This window comes from Augochlora pura, chromosome 2 (genome assembly GCF_028453695.1).
Source record: "Augochlora pura isolate Apur16 chromosome 2, APUR_v2.2.1, whole genome shotgun sequence".
NCBI classification, from domain to species: Eukaryota; Metazoa; Arthropoda; class Insecta; order Hymenoptera; family Halictidae; genus Augochlora; species Augochlora pura.
Genome location: NC_135773.1, coordinates 14,891,562 through 14,909,900, shown reverse-complemented (window position 1 = coordinate 14,909,900; position 18,339 = coordinate 14,891,562). Strand labels below are relative to the sequence as shown.

Here is an 18,339-nt window from a genome sequence, read left to right as displayed (position 1 = left end):
TTATTATTTCATTTTTACCCCAATAAAGTAATAAAGAAAGCAAATAATTTTTAATTTTAGTCGTTTTTTTTTTGCAATCTATGTTACATTCTTAATATCTAAAGTTATTTAAAAAATGTTGTACATTAGGATAATAACAAAAATTTATTCCCTTCGTCTTGCTTTACTATTAAATTTGAATCTCATTATTTTAAAACCTAACATGAGATCAGAATAATTATTATGTCTGACTTCGACAATCTTATAGCAGCATCATCAATATTCAATTTATACTTTACTTTTTAGTTTACACTTTACAAGAACCTCACGACTTCATCTTCGGAGTTGAAAATGTCAGTCTTATAGAATACAAGAACACAAATGTACTGCACTTCACGCGAAAAAAAGTATATTGCATCGTACCCCAGAAAATGTCAGGTAATCGAGCGTAGAGGAAAGAACGATTATGGTGCCTTCTCTGGATCATTCGGTCGACTTCAACAGCTTTTAGACATTAACCTCGGTCCTCGCAATGTTTGCGTTGTGCAACGATTCTGCGGTTCATACTTGATTTGCTGGGGCGCAATAGATGTTTGAAACATCTATTCAAACATCACAAAAAACCACGTAGACGCATTCCTACCCCCAGATTTCCACCGAATTTCGGGGTATAAAAGGGCCACGTTTTCCTTTCTCATCGGGCAGTACGCAACCAAAGTCAGCAGGAGACTACGCGCAGTTCTTGTGAAACTGTCAATCTGTACGAACCCCCGCATTTCTCAGTGCGTGAAAACCGAGAATACCGGACTTAGGTACTGCGTTACACTCATACACTTCAACATTTGTAATAGACTCAATTCTTGTAGAATATACTTTAGTATTTTTATATTGAATCTTAGAGTCAAGTTTATTCATCATTCATCTAAATCCAAATTCCATTTCTCCAGTAACTAGTATCACGAACCACCCCGGTGCATCTTTTCCGCTCGAGGTGCACTATTTAGAAACTTTACGAAGCCAAGGGCAAGTACGATTCCTAACCTCTCTCGTAGCACCCGTCGGTGAAATAAACGGCGGCTCATCTACGAGTTACCTTCCTGTGGGTCCCGGCGGTGAAATAAACGTCGGCTCGTCCACACCTTCCTGTCATTGTGGGTCTCAACGGTGAAATAAACGTCGGCTCGTCCACAATTCAATAATTTCACCTATATATATATATTCTACTAACAAACGAATCCTCGGTCACGCACGACTGCCTTAGCCCTCAGCTCGTAACATTCCTTGATCATTGAGATATGTTTTCATAAAAATGCATCACATCGTAACTCAATTCCTGCCGTATGGTAAGGTCGGTGTGTATCAAAGTCTCCCGTAGTCAAGGAATTAGAAATGCATTTATGAGAAATTAAATTAATGAAATTTCTTTGAGCATATATAGTAATAACAATCGCTACAAATCTGAACATAAACGAGTTGTTCTCAGCACAATCTAGTCATTACGTTCCTTATTTGCTAGCAATGAGGAGATAATGATTCGCGGTCATAATATCATTACTAAATAAATTATCTACTTTTATATGTCACAAAGATCACGGAAACAAGATGTCGGCGCGAGTAGATCCGGCGAATCAGTGGTAGAGGTCACATGATCTCTGCAAAGGAGGAGTTCGTCATTCTGACTTAAACAATATCACCGTTCTTGGAATTGTAGAGTGAATCGGTTGGTAAAAGCAGATAAAAAAAACAAGGGTTTTATTAATAGATATATTTAGAACATTTTATTCGCGCTGATTACTCTCACAAGATACCAAAATCCGACTAACTTCGCTCTTTTCGAGTGAAGTTATAATGTCTGCCACTTCAACTGTTTTCCAGTGTGTTCTAATGTTTCCACCAAAGCGGTAAGCGTCGTTCCTCGCTGACATGCTCACGCGTGCTCACATACGCACACACGCGCGCAAATGTACATACACGCGTACAAATGTACATTCAAGCGCACACGTATACACGTATGCAAACAGCTTACAGAATGGAAAGAGAACCGACAAAACTTTGTGGTCAGCTCAATATTGATGTAATGTTACGACGATAAGTCATGTTGCATATCTACAGTTTGGATGCAAAAGTGTATTGTAAGTAAATGTATTTTGTAAGAGGCTGACGATCTGACACATTGAAGTCGCGTGTGCACAAGCCACGTGAAAGAAAAAGGTACCATTGTCCATACCTCAGGCATTCCATGCAAATTCCACGGAGACTATTTCATTTATTATGAAAGAGAAACTGAAAGTGTATGCTAAAATTAAGAATTTTCAACATTCTTTAATGTTTTTCTTAAATGAGAATTGCAAACGAGTTAGTACACCATGTGTCATCAGACTAAACTGTCTTGAAAACATTTCGTGATGAACTATAGAGGTGTACGTTATTAATTTTAACTTACAGTGTTTGGAAAGTTTGCCACGCCAAAATTTCAATAACGTATTGTTATTCTATCTATTTTTTACTCTTTTACTTTAAAAAATAATTACGGCAAGTACAGCATTAGAAACTGTAGACTATAAGCTGTGTTTTGAGGTTTTACCCAATTTTGTTATCTTTCGCTGAAGTATAAATATTAAATGTTTACACGAAGGATGGAAATGTTTCTTGGTACGTGTTTATCTTTTTTTCTAATGGTACTAGAACACGACACACATTATCATCTTGGTTAGAATAAATTATATTATATATTGCATAAATATTTACCAATACACTACCATATTTTTTATGTAAGTCCTAGCATTCCTAACAATACCAAAATATTCCTTACTTTTAAATCATTCAACTTACTTAAATAATTTAACAACCGCAGAAAATTTTATTTGTCTTTCTAGCCACACATTTTTCTCAACTGTTTCATTTTCTTATAATCAAAGGTTTACCTAAGACTGCTGTTGCAGTCCATGCAGTTTTTGCCTTTCGACTTTTTATCGTTACGAAGCTGTTCCGTTTTTTTTTGCCCCCCCCCCCCCCCCCCCTCACTATATAGCCGTGTTATATGCAATAAAAAAATTGAAACGAACATTTGTCACATACAGGCTGACAATTGCACAAAACGATTTAGCTTGGAACTGCAATAATCGCAAGAAAGGTTAGTCGGCGAGAAACATGAAAAAAAATAAGTCGTACAGTTATGATGAAAATTGCTGGTGAGCAATTAAGTGTCGGCAATACGAATCTCACGAGTCGTCTGCAATCTACATCGTTGAACAGCCTCGTGGTACCGGCGCGAGGCATATGCATCCCGGTTGAATCATAAACGTGGTGCAGCCGCAGCCGTCGTCGCAACGCGTTCCAGTCGACGGGACAAATGAGCACGTCGACACGGAACAAGACCGCGTTTCTATCATCGTTTTACGATCCGGTCACGATACTCATACGGGGCAATAACAATGTTTCAGCGAGGCAACGTACGAGTCGCAATCAATCGGTACTGATCGTGGCCAATGACGTGTAAGGTCGCGGCGCGGCGCGGCGCGCGGCTCGGCCACGATTCGCTCCGATAATCGGTTGAAAGTACGAGTTCCTGGTACAATTTCTTGCAAAACTTGTGCGTGGCGTCGATACTATTCCGAGGCTTGTTCCTGCTTGAAAATCAGGGTAACTGGCATAAGGACGGTCACCCGCGCTCTCGCACGTGTCCGCTGTCTCTCTTTGTTCGACGCAGCGATCGCGAGAACCGCTACCACCGTGAAAGTGCGACACACGATGCCAGTGATAAACGCGCCGAGAAACACGCGGATAACCGAGCGAGGTTTATCTATCGCGAGACACCAAGGTGGTCATTGCACCTGCGACCGTTCGTTTAGAGCCACGAAACCGTGCGATATTGATCTGAGTAATAAGCCGATCCTAATGAACGCAAGATACGTTCGGCTGACTCATTCTAGGTTACACCCAACGACAATACTACAAAACACTCTATACTATAAAGCTGTACAAATGTACGCTCTGTGGGTGAATTTTTTCATTCTGTGGTATTACATGCAGTGGTTTGCTCAAGGAGTCGTTCTTCAACGGTGTGGTGTAATTAATACCGGAGTAAAAGTCAGTAAAAATTGCTGATTTCGGATTTTTCCTTTTACACCTCGTGGTTTTATACACAGTTTTTTATTCAAGTACATATTGTAATAGACGAAGTTTGAAGGAATCTTGTCATTGTTATAAGACAATGCAGATCAGTGGTGTTTAATTTGCGTAGTTCTAGTATTAATATACTATTATATAATATAGGAATTCGTTTCATTTAACAGATCATGTTTCCTCGGGATCACATTAATACCCGGGGATGGATACGATTGATGTCGCAATTATACGCACGCTATTAATATGATATACATATATATTGATAATATTACTACCAAAAGTATTCGGGCATTAGAGTAACGTTGACTTCTATGCCACATATTTAAATAAACATACATTGAAAGAAAGAAATCTTTATGATATATCAACACGACTTAGTGTCATTAAGACGATTTAGTTAAGTTTAAAAGTTAAGTTGAAATGTTATAAAAACAATTTTTACCAAAGTTTTATTACTAGTTTTATACTTCCATTGTTTCACAACATATTTCAAGAAGTTCAAAATTTAAAAATTATTATTTGTTTACGATTGATGTCATTTTATGTCTCTATTTTAAACGATTTCATGACTTGTTTATAATGTGTATTCTTTTTGTTGCAACTTACGAGGTCTGTAAATTAAGTAATGAGACTGATTTTTTTTAAATTTTTTATTCAAAAAGAATTACAATTCTATATTGTCACCTTCAGAATAACTTCCTTCTGAGGCTACACAGCGCTGGAGACGTTTCTTCCACTCCTCATAGCAGTGCTGGAACTCCGATACTGGAATAACCTTCAGCTGGTCGGTTACAGCCGTTTGAATGTTTTCGACTGTCCCAAAATGATTTCCCTTGAGGTGATTTTTCAACTTTGGGAAGAGAAAAAAGTCACAAGGACTCAAGTCAGGCGAATAAGGGGGCTGAGGAGCCACAGGAATGTTTTTACTCGCCAAAAACTCGTTTATTGAAAATTCTGTGTGACAAGGAGAATTCAAACGGCTGTAACCGACCAGCTGAAGGTTATTCCAGTATCGGAGTTCCAGCACTGCTATGAGGAGTGGAAGAAACGTCTCCAGCGCTGTGTGGCCTCAGAAGGAAGTTATTTTGAAGGTGACAATATAGAATTGTAATTCTTTTTGAATAAAAAATTTAAAAAAAATCAGTCTCATTACTTAATTTACAGACCTCGTATACTACCGACTTCACTTTATGGGGATGAACAGTTACGTGTAAGAGAATTAAAAATATAATTTGTTATCTCAATTTGTTAATGCATCTGAAAAAATTTGTAAAATTGAATTGCATATTTGCTTGATTTGTCTCGTATTACAACAATATTAACGTATAGGTGGATATGTATTTTAAAAACATATACATGGCATCGCATTGTTGAAATTGCTGTAACTTTGTGAGTCCTTCGAATTAAAGCATTTGTTTGGGCTCGTGGTTAATCTTTCGATTGTTCGAGCATTGGATGTACTTGCACGATCGTGTGCCGACCAACTGTACTATTTACTACTCGAAGGACCACCTCCCCTAGCAGGAGGAAAACAAATAGACAACAATTCGTGTTAACAATTCTATTTATCTAATAACAACCCAGTACGTCACCAAATTGACGTATTGAGACTATCTACTCTGAGGGCCGATTCAGAGCAATAGTGTCTTTGTTAACGAGCGAAGTATGTACAAACTGACTAGCGTAACTAGCGCGACTCTAACTTTAACTATCTATGACTAACTTTAACTAACTATCCAAAACTAAACTAGATGAGGCCCGGACTTCCACCCTTGATATAGTCGGCGGGCCTCCCTACCATCTCAACTAGGAGGTGGGCACCGAGGAAAGTCGCCCAATCCACAAGTTTTCGACCAGGAAAATAGACTCCCACCAGACAACGTTTGGGACCGAGGAGGGGGTACCGCGGACACTTCCAAAAAAGTCCCAAGCCGAAACGCGGGCCTCCGGACTTTCCCAACATCTGCGTTGCAGCTTGTTAAGTGCTGATGCCAGACGTGTCGTATTTTCGCGACTCTCCCAAGTACGTTGCCGAGGACCCAGGATTTATGGCCCGGTAATAACAACAAAATGCGGAAGATGAGCCATGCGCCTCGGGACCGGCCGAAGCTACTGTTTTCTGGAAGCACGGGTGACAGGCCCACACCGTAGCCAATTTCGACCGTACCGAGCACACGGTCACCGCCATAAACCGACGAGCAGGCCTCGACAGCATTACATTATAGAAACACGTTCCTTACATATGATGCTTGAAGAAAGTGCAGCAAAAAGAAATCAATCCATCGGCCATGAAAGGCGAGTAGACTTTAATTTGAAGTAAATCAAACAACAAACGAGCAGAGTGTAATACATCAACTCATATTGAAGGATGAGTAATTTATGCAGTTAATTGTTTGTTTTGTTACCAGCATAAAACCTTCACGCTTACGTAGATTTTCACCTTTTTGTGGGATTTGTCCAGGTTTCACTACATTTGCATGTTTTATTATCATTTTGGTCTAGAATGTTACAGTTCAGAAATTCAAATAAAGGGCATAGCCGATTAAGATGGTCAAAACTGCCCTTAGAGGTTTTTCAATGAGTCAGGTTAGCAAAAAATCTGAGAAAAATTGAGTACACGAGCCGTGATAGTACCTTATCAGGGAATTAATATAAAAATAGAGAATTCATAAGTTTTCGAGACATCTTCAATTTTCCGATTTTTTGGGGGTTTTTCATTTTTGATAATCACAGCTTGCAACCGAAAAATCTGAAAAAGTTCTATAACATGCGGCTTAATGTCCAAAATAAACCATATTTTTTTCAAAATTTTAGAAAGCCGCTAAAGGTGGAAAAATGCCGGAAAACCGCGAAATCTAATTTACCCCGTAACTAACCTCACGGACAAGTTACAGGGTTAAAATTTTGCACAGATGAGTTTTTATTGGTCAGCTATCGAACGGTATATGACTCATTAAAAAACCTCTAAGGGCAGTTTTGACCGTCTTAATCGGCTATGCCCTTTGAATATTCTGTTCCTTATTATTTTAACTATATCTACATTAGACTGTTGCATTATAACATGTACATGCATGAGGTCAATAGGGATCTGCATTCTGGTTTTTCATATATTAAAGAAAATTAACATCAAACACACAAATAATTAATTAAAATATATTTACTTAATATGACTACATATTCTACACATATCGTAAGTGCTACGAAAAGTGTATGAAATACAAAAGGGAGTAACTAATTAAAATACAAAAATTCAAATTTAATAATATAAAATAATGATTTCACAATTTCAATGACAAAAGTGAGATACAATAGAAGTAGAATATAATAAAAATGCATTAACAGAGAGTATAACATTTAACTAATCTTTGATCATTCACAACAATTCCGAGACGATGATTGCTCAACTATGAGCAATATTTTATATTAGTCATTTGAACAAGATTTGATGAAAAAAGATTTGAGATAATAAAAAAAGACGGATTTAAATTTTCAGTAGAAGTCAATGAAGATAATCTACATAATCTTTTTTCTAAATCGGAATAAAAGATTCTCTCGTTATCAAAATCTAGGAATGAAACTAAATGGAGACATACAAGACATACAAAAATAACTGCGCTCTATTGAAGAAACGATAGGTATGTAAGCGTTTCGATCACCGTAGTTATAAAATAAATCGCAGTGAAAGTGATTAAACTACATACCAATTGTTTTACTACACGTATTTGCTTGCACCACATATTTTTACTCTATTTTTACACCTTCATACATTATCAGTATTAAAATCCTAGCAGAAGCATAAATTAACTAGAAGAGTACGTTTACTAAATGAAATAAGAAATTGTTACCCAATGAAGATTGAGAAACAGAGCATTGTTATACTGTTCTGCATAATCTTCGGGTTCGTTAGCTCAGGTGACGCGATTGCCGCCGTAATTAAAAAGGTGATTCGAACGGACTTTTCGATTCGCTGATTTCCTATCATTAAATCACGTTGACGCAGCATGACGCAATACCTGCTCATTGTCTCAGTAAGTTTTTATTTTCCCACAATCGTATTACACTTATTATAGGTAACAATCATGCGTACGAATAGCAGAGTACTGTTTCATACGTGAATGAGCACCGTCGATGAAATCGTTTGTTGGCCGCTGAAATCTATCCCGCTATTGGGCAACATTCGGGGTGTAATTTCTATCATGACCCGTGCGCGCTAATGTCCAGGCAATCTGTACCGGAGAAAGTGTAATAAAGGCAACGAGAGACCATCGTGATAATTGATTATGAAACGAACCACTTTTGGTCGCTTATAGTCTAATTATGATTTTGGCACGGCCACAGACTGCGAGTGCTGACTTTGGGTTCCTTCGTTTCGCAAGATTATTGTCCAATTAAGCCTGGTTCTCCAGAATTCACGTTATAAAATTCTCTTGCTGTGGTTAATAATTTAATGTAATTAAAACACTAATCTTTCTCGACTGTAGAGAAAGTCTCTATTACTGTTAGCCCTTCGTTTCCAACCTTATCTTTACCGACATCGTTTACATACTGGGTCGTTTGACCTAATGGTTTTTAAGTTTACATGCTTTAAAATATCTGAACTCTTTGCACTCGAGTGGTGACTCTGAGGCACCAATAAAATTATTTTATCACGTCCCAAAATAATTTTTATACTAACAAAGTTTAGATTTAAAAAATTGTTAACTGTAAAACTGTTGCTATGAATCACAAGAATCAATTTTATATGTATAAAATGCACTTTGTCACGCAAAATGGAAATACTATAAGCTAGAAAAATTATTTTACATTTAAAGTTAAAGTGACTTTGAGTGCAAAGGGTTAACAATTTTGTCAACGTCACTCACTAAAATATTACTCACTAATTTTTATTACTTCGTGTTACTTTAACCCCATGCTCTGCCATTTCTTTTACAGCTCCGACGACTTTTTAGTTCTTAATAATTAATTGCTTTAACAAAACAAAACAATCTTCTCTCATGCTTTCATTTACTTTCATTCCTAGATTTTTGGAGACTATGTAGTAGATCATGTATGAAATCTTTATTATTAGTATTATTTATTACAGGACATAATGTAATTGATAGTATAGTAGTATTTAAAGTATTAATAAACTATAAATTGTATACGTATATAATAAAACCGATTAAGAACAGTTGCGAAGAGTGTATGAATCAAACTAATCGAATAGCTAATGTGTTTTGACAAAACGAAAGATAAACAAAAATATGGCAAAGATGGGCAATTGCTTAAACATTTGTAATTACTAAATAAATATTTCGTCTTATGCTTTTGTATTTTAGTATTTATGTTTTTCAGAGAACAAAATAACATTTCCCAAGTCCTTTAAGGATTTTTATTGTCTGCAATTATGAACGTAATGTAATCGTGCAAGGGATATGTTAACCCAATGGAAAGATTACGCTAGAAAATGCTTAGCAATAATTGCTAGGCTGAAGACGACGGGCTCACTGAAAGTGAAATTGCGGCAACGCGGCCTTGGACTCGTACTTCGGAGACCAGTGGGCTTATTCTAGTCACTCGTGAATCTTTCTGCAATTTTGTCGGTGATATCGCTATGACCGCAGACGACACAGAATTGCTTCTTTGCGCGACGTTCATCATCAGTTACAAGGCCTGCGAGATCAACAGTGACCAACTATGTTGGATAATTACTCGCCACAGAAACGTGTGGAGCTCAAAACAGACGATTAATAATTTGGGACAACACAAGGGTTGCATCGAACTCGGCTTGAACACACGTGGTCGACACGTGCGGAAACAGCGACTTATGATTTGTGCATCAATATACAGATGTTCGCATTCCCGTTAAAGCTCTAAGGTAGTGGTGCCTCTGAGGCGACAATAAAAATTGTTATATCATTTCCAAAATGATTTTTAGTAATAGTTTTACGAGTTAGAAAACTTAATCTCATATGCATAAATTGTACTAAATCATATAAACTGGCAATACAGCTGGCCAAAATAGTTATTTTGGATCTAGACTTAAAATGGCTTTGAGTGCAAAGTGTTGAATATTGGTGACAAGAGAATAAAATTTGATTGCTACGTAAAGGAGAGGATGAATATTGATACCTAGCAGCTTGTTACTAGAACTCTCCATCACGAGTCTAACTCGTTAAAGTGCGACAAGAGGTTAATCATTTGCGCAATTTTCAGCGAAATTATATAGAAAGTAATTTAAGAGAATCTGTGTTTCATTAAAAAAAATGTAAGATATATGTTTCTATTAAATTAATACACTTTATTCGCAATTTAACGCTAAATTTACGGAGCGGTGTAAACGACAGTTTTATATTATTTCATAAAAATAACAAGCATATATTTATCCGGATTTTTCTTGTAAGTGTTCTCTGTTGGAAAAAAATCGAGTTAATACATTTAAAATGGTATAACTTTTTAAAAACTGGTCTAAATCGCTTGAATTTTTCTATAAATGTCAGAGTTCTTTGTATTATAAATGCAATACTCTTTCTTAATTTTAATATTAGTTGTTTTTTCACTTTTCTGTCTGAGTCTACAACGAAAATTTAAAAAATGATTTTGCATTTTCAACGCTAGAAGAACTATCGTTTTTCTAAAAAATTATTTTACCATAATTAGAATGCGTTTTCTAAATTTTTTTGTTTTGAAAATTTCATTAAAACCGATTGACACATAGTCAATATAGTCACTGAAACGTGTAAAACTTACCTGTTTTTGGTTAAAATTCTTGAAAAACTATGATTTTCGTGACCATTAATTGTTTACAGCCCATGGCAAGGGCAACCAATTTCGATGAAATTTTCAGCATACATATAAGTTACCAAGAAGTACCAAATAGACTTTTTAAATTTTCATAATAGGTTAAAATAAAACGACAAATTTTTTACATTTCTTTAATCCGAGTAATAGTAAAATTTAAAAAGAAATATTTCAGTCATTGTAATGTAAACTAGTTCCTCTAACATTTACAGAAACATTCTACTTATTTAAATCAGTTTTTAAAAAATTACATCATTTTGAAGATATTGACTCAGTTCTGTATGTTCACGACCCATTGTATGTTCAATGCACCAAAATTGAATGAATGCCCCATAAATGTATCTTTATAATAGTATAATTATCAAAATAACACTTTTCTTGAACGTACTGTTAAATCGTGCACAATAAAACGCTGTACAATGAATCAAAATTTCATGATACATCACAAAAATGACAAGTTTCTTTACATTATATATAATACAATATGGAGAAGTTTTTTTTCTTTTCCTTATAACATAAAATATAAAATTGGAACAAAATTCTATGCACGTTGTAACACAACCTTCTCCAAAACATGCTAATTGCCTCTAATTGCCAGTATATGCGACTAGATTGTAGAGCGTCGGGTAATCTAGTTATAACGTTGCTGCAGCGCTGATTAAATGTTATCTAATGCTTAAACGAAGTTTAGAATGACATTTTTCGAAATCGTTCGAGAACGTCCTGCGCTCGTCTTTAAGGTGAAGTGGTCATGTGGGTCAAGGAAACAGTTGAAATTGCTCTTATTAATGAATTCTGACTTCGGAGATTGATTACTCTATTCGAGTATGACACTTCGTTATGACACCATAACTGAATTTTACATTCAGTATGATTTGACACATTCGTGCACGTACAAATTATAATATTCCATTAAATAATCCTGTACAGTGTCTACAATAAAAGAAAAATTGTATTACTATTGTTTTTATCGTTATTAATTCGAGTAACTAAGAAATAAGATAAAGTATAATTGAATCCGAATAAAATTAATATTTGTAATATACGATACACATTTTGACGTTATTTAAATGCGTAAAGATCTCGATCGATTAGAAAGGATGTTTTCATGCATCCAATGTAGACTACATTCTTGCTGCTTCGCATTTTCTCGATGTTGAAATTTCTAAGCGTGGCAGTAATGTATTCTGTGATACATTTAGAAAAAAAGTTGACGAGCGATAAATGAAACATTAAATAGAAAAATTGTATTGCTTTATGCGTTTAGGTTGGAACTGAGAAATTTAAAGTAGTAGAAAGATCGAAAGGATTTAAAAATGTCAATATGTTATTCTTAATCTTCGAAAACAGTGCTATAATACAATATTTTTAATACTCGGTTTATAGAGTATTGTAAAAGTAGCAAACATGTATTTATTAAAATCAGATCAGATTACTATTATTATTACTGTTATCTTACTGAACTTTTTTTAAACAAACGGTATCAAGTTTCAAATGGTCAAGTCAGGCGTCTGGGTTCGAAAAAACCCGAACGTGATACGGCGAAGGTTAGTTAATACGTATGCAATGAACAAATGTATTGAATAAATTCACCATACGGTTATCTTCACAATTTCAATAATCATAAATTAAAAACTTTAGTACACGTAATTGTGATGCGTTCTGTAAACCTAATACATATTAAACTTATCGTATAAACAGATACAATTAATAATAACATTAAAGTAATACATTAGTATGAATGCTATTAATATTGAATATTCAAAAGAAATCTAATATATGCACATTAACACGTTAAGCGTTACGTGCCGGTCCCTAGATTTTCTGTTCGGACCGCGTCGGTCCCTACGGACCGGCGACAGATTTTTCGTTCTTTTATCGCGCGGAATGTGTCGGTCCTTGCGTTCTTGTGAGACTGAACATTTAAATTATGCGATATCAGTTTTTGTTTAGTCAATCTGGACCGAAAAGTCTAGCGTCGATTCCTAGGGACCGGCGCGTAGCGCTTAACGTGTTAATATCAATATACAAAAGAAAATGAAAGTTTATCGGCGAAATTCAATTTTGAATACAATATGATGGAAATGAAAAAAGCTATACATACTAAGCTAATATAAGGTCGGTTTCATATGAACTCGACGTACTGAAAGAGGGTAAAATTCGGATACCGATGAAAAACTCGGACTTGGTTGACCTCGAAATATTGATGCTCATAGTGGGGTAACACTTTGTCACCCCAACGATCGCGATATCGCGAGCGAACAATGACCGATGGGGAATACCGAAGCAGCACGTTTGTTTCACCATGGTCTCTCGAGGCGAAAGAAGCAGGCAACGGGAAAGATCTGCTAATTGTAAGAATTTAAGGACACATTATGTAAGGGAAACTGTTTCTCGTACAATGGACAATTCGTTTGGTGTAACCGGCTTGACAAACAGACGAGATAAAATTTTGTTCTCTTTTGAGAAAAATCTCTAGGCTCTTTTAATAATGTCGTGCTTACAAAGGTGATTACGAAGCAAGCCCGATTTGTCAACTTTCCACTGAAGTTTTGCTGTTACCTGTTTTATGTATCGAAATACGAATATCTTCTTCTAGCTGTAATTTACATTCTTTGCATAAGTTAAAAAAAAGTATTGTCGCACATTCTAAAATGGTATAACTTTTCTAAAACAGGACTAAATGACTTGAATTCTTGTTTAGACGAATAGTCTACTAGCACTAGTCTACTCGACAACGGTTCAATAGTAAAACGACAACGGAAACAATAGTATAGTTTTTAAAAACAAGTATTTTAGTGATTGACTAGTAGACTAGTCCTTCCATCGTCTGAACAAAATTTCAAGCCACTTGGTACAGTTTTAAAAGGTTTAAAGAAGCTACTGCATTTTATAAGCGTTCCAACACATTTTTTGTTGATTGTACACATTTAATTTGCAAATAGTATTGTCTGCTACGGACAATTAGAAAATAGAGATGAAAATGAGAACGTAGTTAGGCGATTAGAAGCATGTACTCAACTCGAGGATTTCCTGGTTCTTGTTTCTAGAAGAACATGGTTTCCCGCATTTTCGTGAAAACGGATCGGAAACGAGCAATGCGATGGGACTCGGGGATTAAGAAAACATAGTTAACAAAGACGCTTGAATTCCCCTTTATACCAGTGCGAAATCAAACAGTTATCTCACGTCCTGGTTGCTTTTCTACTGGCAATAGCTGAACAAAGCAAAAAAGTTTAATTAAAAATCTTCCTTTGTATCTCTTTGACGAAGTGTACGGTCGTCGGTGCAATTATTACCCAAAGCATTCTTAGGATCATAATTACGTCTGATTCAATATCCGCGGGACGTTGCAGTCAAGCAGATATCTTCGAAGACGTCAGATCCCATAAATGAACTAGTGCCTCAACTGACATAATCGAGCACCTACCACCGAAATGCTAACGTCGTTCGTTTAAATTCTATGCTAAGCAATTCAACACCCTTCTCTGAACAGCCATCATGGATGCATGCGTTTAATATGGGCATATTCAAATATCTTCTATTTTTAAATCTTCATCTCTTTCTTCGGATGATTGTAAACGATGTCTGTGGCTCGTAATAGGTATCTACTAATCGTTATTATAGCCACTAACAGCTTCATCACGCATGAATAATTAAAAAGATAAGGAAGATACAAGTCGGCGTTTCATAGCTCTTGTTTACTCAGTTTCCCTCGTTACAAGATGCAAACTTTCATATGTCATTTAACTTTTTCTGGAGTAATTTCTTACCGAACAAAACGAGTTTCGAATCATTTTCATTCACAATGGTATTGACCCATCCGATGCGGAGACTTGGGTCTATTTTGATCGATTGATACAAACGTTGAATTACAAAAGTTGATTGAATGTAGCTTTTTAAAAAATATATTTTTATATTATTAACAATATTTATCCCATTTATATTATTAATAAACTGTATTGTATCTACGCTATTGACTGTCACTATTATTTATAATTTAATTTTTACGCAAATCCATTGAAATCTTAAAATTTTATTATATATAATATATACATATATATAATATATTATAATTCACCTTCATTTTAGAAAATTTTTCAAACTTTTGCTGCGGTCGTCAAAACGTTAAGCCAAAATTGAATAGATGTGTTTAATATGTAATTCGAGTAAGCCCTTTTAATAAAAAATTTAGTGCTACAGTTTTATAAAAGGAAAATCAAAATAATTTCACAATATCAATTGCTGAAAATTTTAAAAGGAAACTTTACTTGATTTTTGTTTCGTACAACTGATACAGGAAGTTTTTGTGTTACGTAAAAATCTGCAGAGATATTATGTCTGATATTCTAACAGCCAATTTAACTCATTGCATTTTTATGATAGAACCACTCAGATGATCAATATTGACCTAAAAGAAACGGCCTCGCAAGGAGTACATAATTTTGCGCGTACATGTTAAAAAGAAACACATTAAAACACACCGTCGAGGTATTCTGTTTAGCTGATGGCGTTATATCATCACAATGATCAAAGCATCGAAACAGAAAAATTCACGTGTACCGACGTAATATTCCGCGTGAAAGCAACCGAAACGTCACGGTAACAATATACTGTATCGGCTGCAAGCGTTAACAGACTCACCTGATCGTCTCAAGGATTCTCCATCTCCACTCGTCCCTCGTAGATCTTTCAATGTCGCAGCTACGTGGATCTACCGCCAGAGAATCGAATCATCGCCCCAAGCGTCTTCACGAAACCACTGAAATCGTTGCGAACAATCACGATACTAGTCCTACATCGATCGACGAACATCGATCGGACAAACTGGACAATTTCGATCAATGACAAGCTAATTTAAAAGTTTTCGAATCTAATTCAGTTTAGAATTCACAAAATAGGCGACAGGGGTTCGACGCGGGGATCACGCGAGCCTCCGTCGATCGTGGCGATCGTCCATGAAACTGTCACTTATCGATCGACAAACTTGATGGAGTTGACGATCGATCAATTCGGATTGTTGTCCGGAGACTTTAGACTCCTGATCGATTCATCGCAGCGTTCTAACAGTGTCTCGTCTTTGGTTCCTGTGGGGAACCCTCCGTCGCGAGAGTCGATCGATCGATCACGATCGAAGCCGTTCTCCGCTTACGATCGCGACGGGCCACGATCTCACCGTGAGCAGCGGATCTCCGCGACTGCGGCTACTTCGTATTTCGTATCTACTCGCGGCGAACGATCGCCAGTGAATGCGCGCGCGCTCGCGCGGGCTTCTCTCTGTCTCTCTTTCCGTTCGACAGTATGCACGATTGTGTGTGTGCGCGATCATGTTGTATGCACGAAACGATAATAACGAGCGCGCGCGCCCGCATTCACAATCGGTCGGGAAAGGGAGGAAAAGTTTTTACCTTCGCGATGGGTGGTAAAGTGGTAAACGAGAGATAAGGGGGATCCTTCGCATCGACAAGATCGATTCTTCCTCTCGGAATCCCCGTGAAGATCTACGAATCGAGTCATGGAATTGTTTGACTAGAATTGTCTAAAATTATTTTCAATTGCGATCCGACTGAAGTTAATAGATTTTAAGACTATACGTGGATTTATGTAACGTTGTTATAATTTACGTTATAATGTTTGTTGGTAATTAATGGCTCATTTATTACGTGAAACAAACGTGTTTTCTTCAGTTTATTTATAATAATGATATTTATAATAATTTATTAATGTCTGCGAGAAATGCCCTTCGTTACATAGTGAACACTAAAAAAGAAGATACGAAAATATCTAAAAATAAGTAGCTAAAAGTAAAAGAAAGGAAGAAAAATGGAGTAATGTAATAGGATATTTGAGACGCTAACTATTATTTAATCTAGAGATGTAATTTCGCTTAATTGAATGTAAATATTTTACTATTTCATTGCTTATTATATAAGTACTGATATTATTATTCGATTCTCGACTATTTCTGAGCATAACTGCGCCGTGATGCGATAGATTGTTTGTTGAGTTTAATGAAAAAAGGTTATGTAATACGAGAGACACATTCAAGATATTCGTGTAATTCGAGTACAAATGTATATATGTATTTTAGGCATCTTAATTATCCTCTTTATTATCGGTAGAGAAAGAAATTGTCGAAAAGAAATATGATTTAGTTTAAAGATGTTGATATTGTGATAAATAACAAATTTTTCTCAAGGTTTCTAGATTGTAATTATTAATATTTTTTTAAATAAGAGTGTGCGTTTTTATTTCTACCATGGTATAGCCACGAATTCAATGACCTATTAGAGTAGCCTATATTCATGACCTGAACATCACAATCTTAGTGTAAACCCAAACGTGAGAAATACTGATCATTGGTTGAATTATTTTATGGAGATTACGTAAGTAATTGGCGTAAATATTCAGTCAAATATCGATGATGTTAATAAAAATGTTATCTTACTCTTAATAACAAATTGAATATTGGTGCTCCAGTTACGTGAGTCTTTATTGCCCATCATGCATATGGATTAACATCCATAGTTTATTTAAACGACGTGTTCATACAAACTTTTCTCTATATCTTTTAAAAAGTATTATTTTGCTATTAAACAATAGCCAAGCACGAGTATTAATGAAATACACGTGCGGCATTGCGTGTTGTATGAATTTAAACAAGGTAACACAGGTAAACACGCTTTTAAAAAATATTTATGACGAATACGGCGATGATGCTCCGGGGTCAAAAATTATTGAAAGTGATTTGTCAAAGAGAACTATGCAATTTTGCCTTGTTTGATAAACCTCAGGTCGACAATGTTTGACATCGAAGAATTAAATAGAGGTAGCTTGAATTCAAAAGCAGAAATTTTGAAAATTGAATTAAAAATTTATTCACATCTGGAAGAATATTATCGAAAAAGATAGTCATTGTATCAATGATTAAAAATAAATGCGAATAATATTTAGAGTATTTAGATTTTGCAGTTAATTACTCAATTTCGATAGTAAAATAAAATAACTTGCTGTTACAAGGAACAGTAAAAAAGCTAATGAATCTGTAATAAATATATATATGCAAAAATATATTTCGAAAAATTGCTGTATAAAACTCAGAATTGTTATAAGCATGGTCAATAATACAGTTAATAATCCATTAATTTAATTTACAATATTGTTGATAGAACAATGTATGAGTCTTGTTATACACGTGATTCTTGTTAAATATTTTTTTTAAGATTGAGGACTTGTTAATAGTTGCAACTAATATCGAATTTTCGTTTCCATGGTATTATAAATCGAAATAGGGATTATATTAAGGACAACTAATTGTAAGTATGTATATACAAGCATATACAAGCAGTATTGTAATGACTGAAGCAATAATTGTATTTTAATGTGAACTTGATACAATGTCATAAAAAAATGTTTTAAGATTCAAGAATTTGCATTCAGGGCATTCACACT

General features: G+C 35.4%; 1 protein-coding gene across 1 annotated transcript in view; it reads right to left on the bottom strand.

The window, feature by feature from the left end:
• Tsl (membrane-attack complex domain containing protein torso-like) overlaps nt 1–16,114 on the bottom strand; it is a 54,985-nt gene extending 38,871 nt beyond the window's left edge. Inside the window, exon 1 of the mRNA XM_078194796.1 lies at nt 15,532–16,114. The gene's annotated coding sequence lies outside the window, so the exon portion shown is untranslated. The remainder of the gene's footprint in view (nt 1–15,531) is intronic.
• Between the last annotated feature and the right edge of the window lie 2,225 nt (nt 16,115–18,339).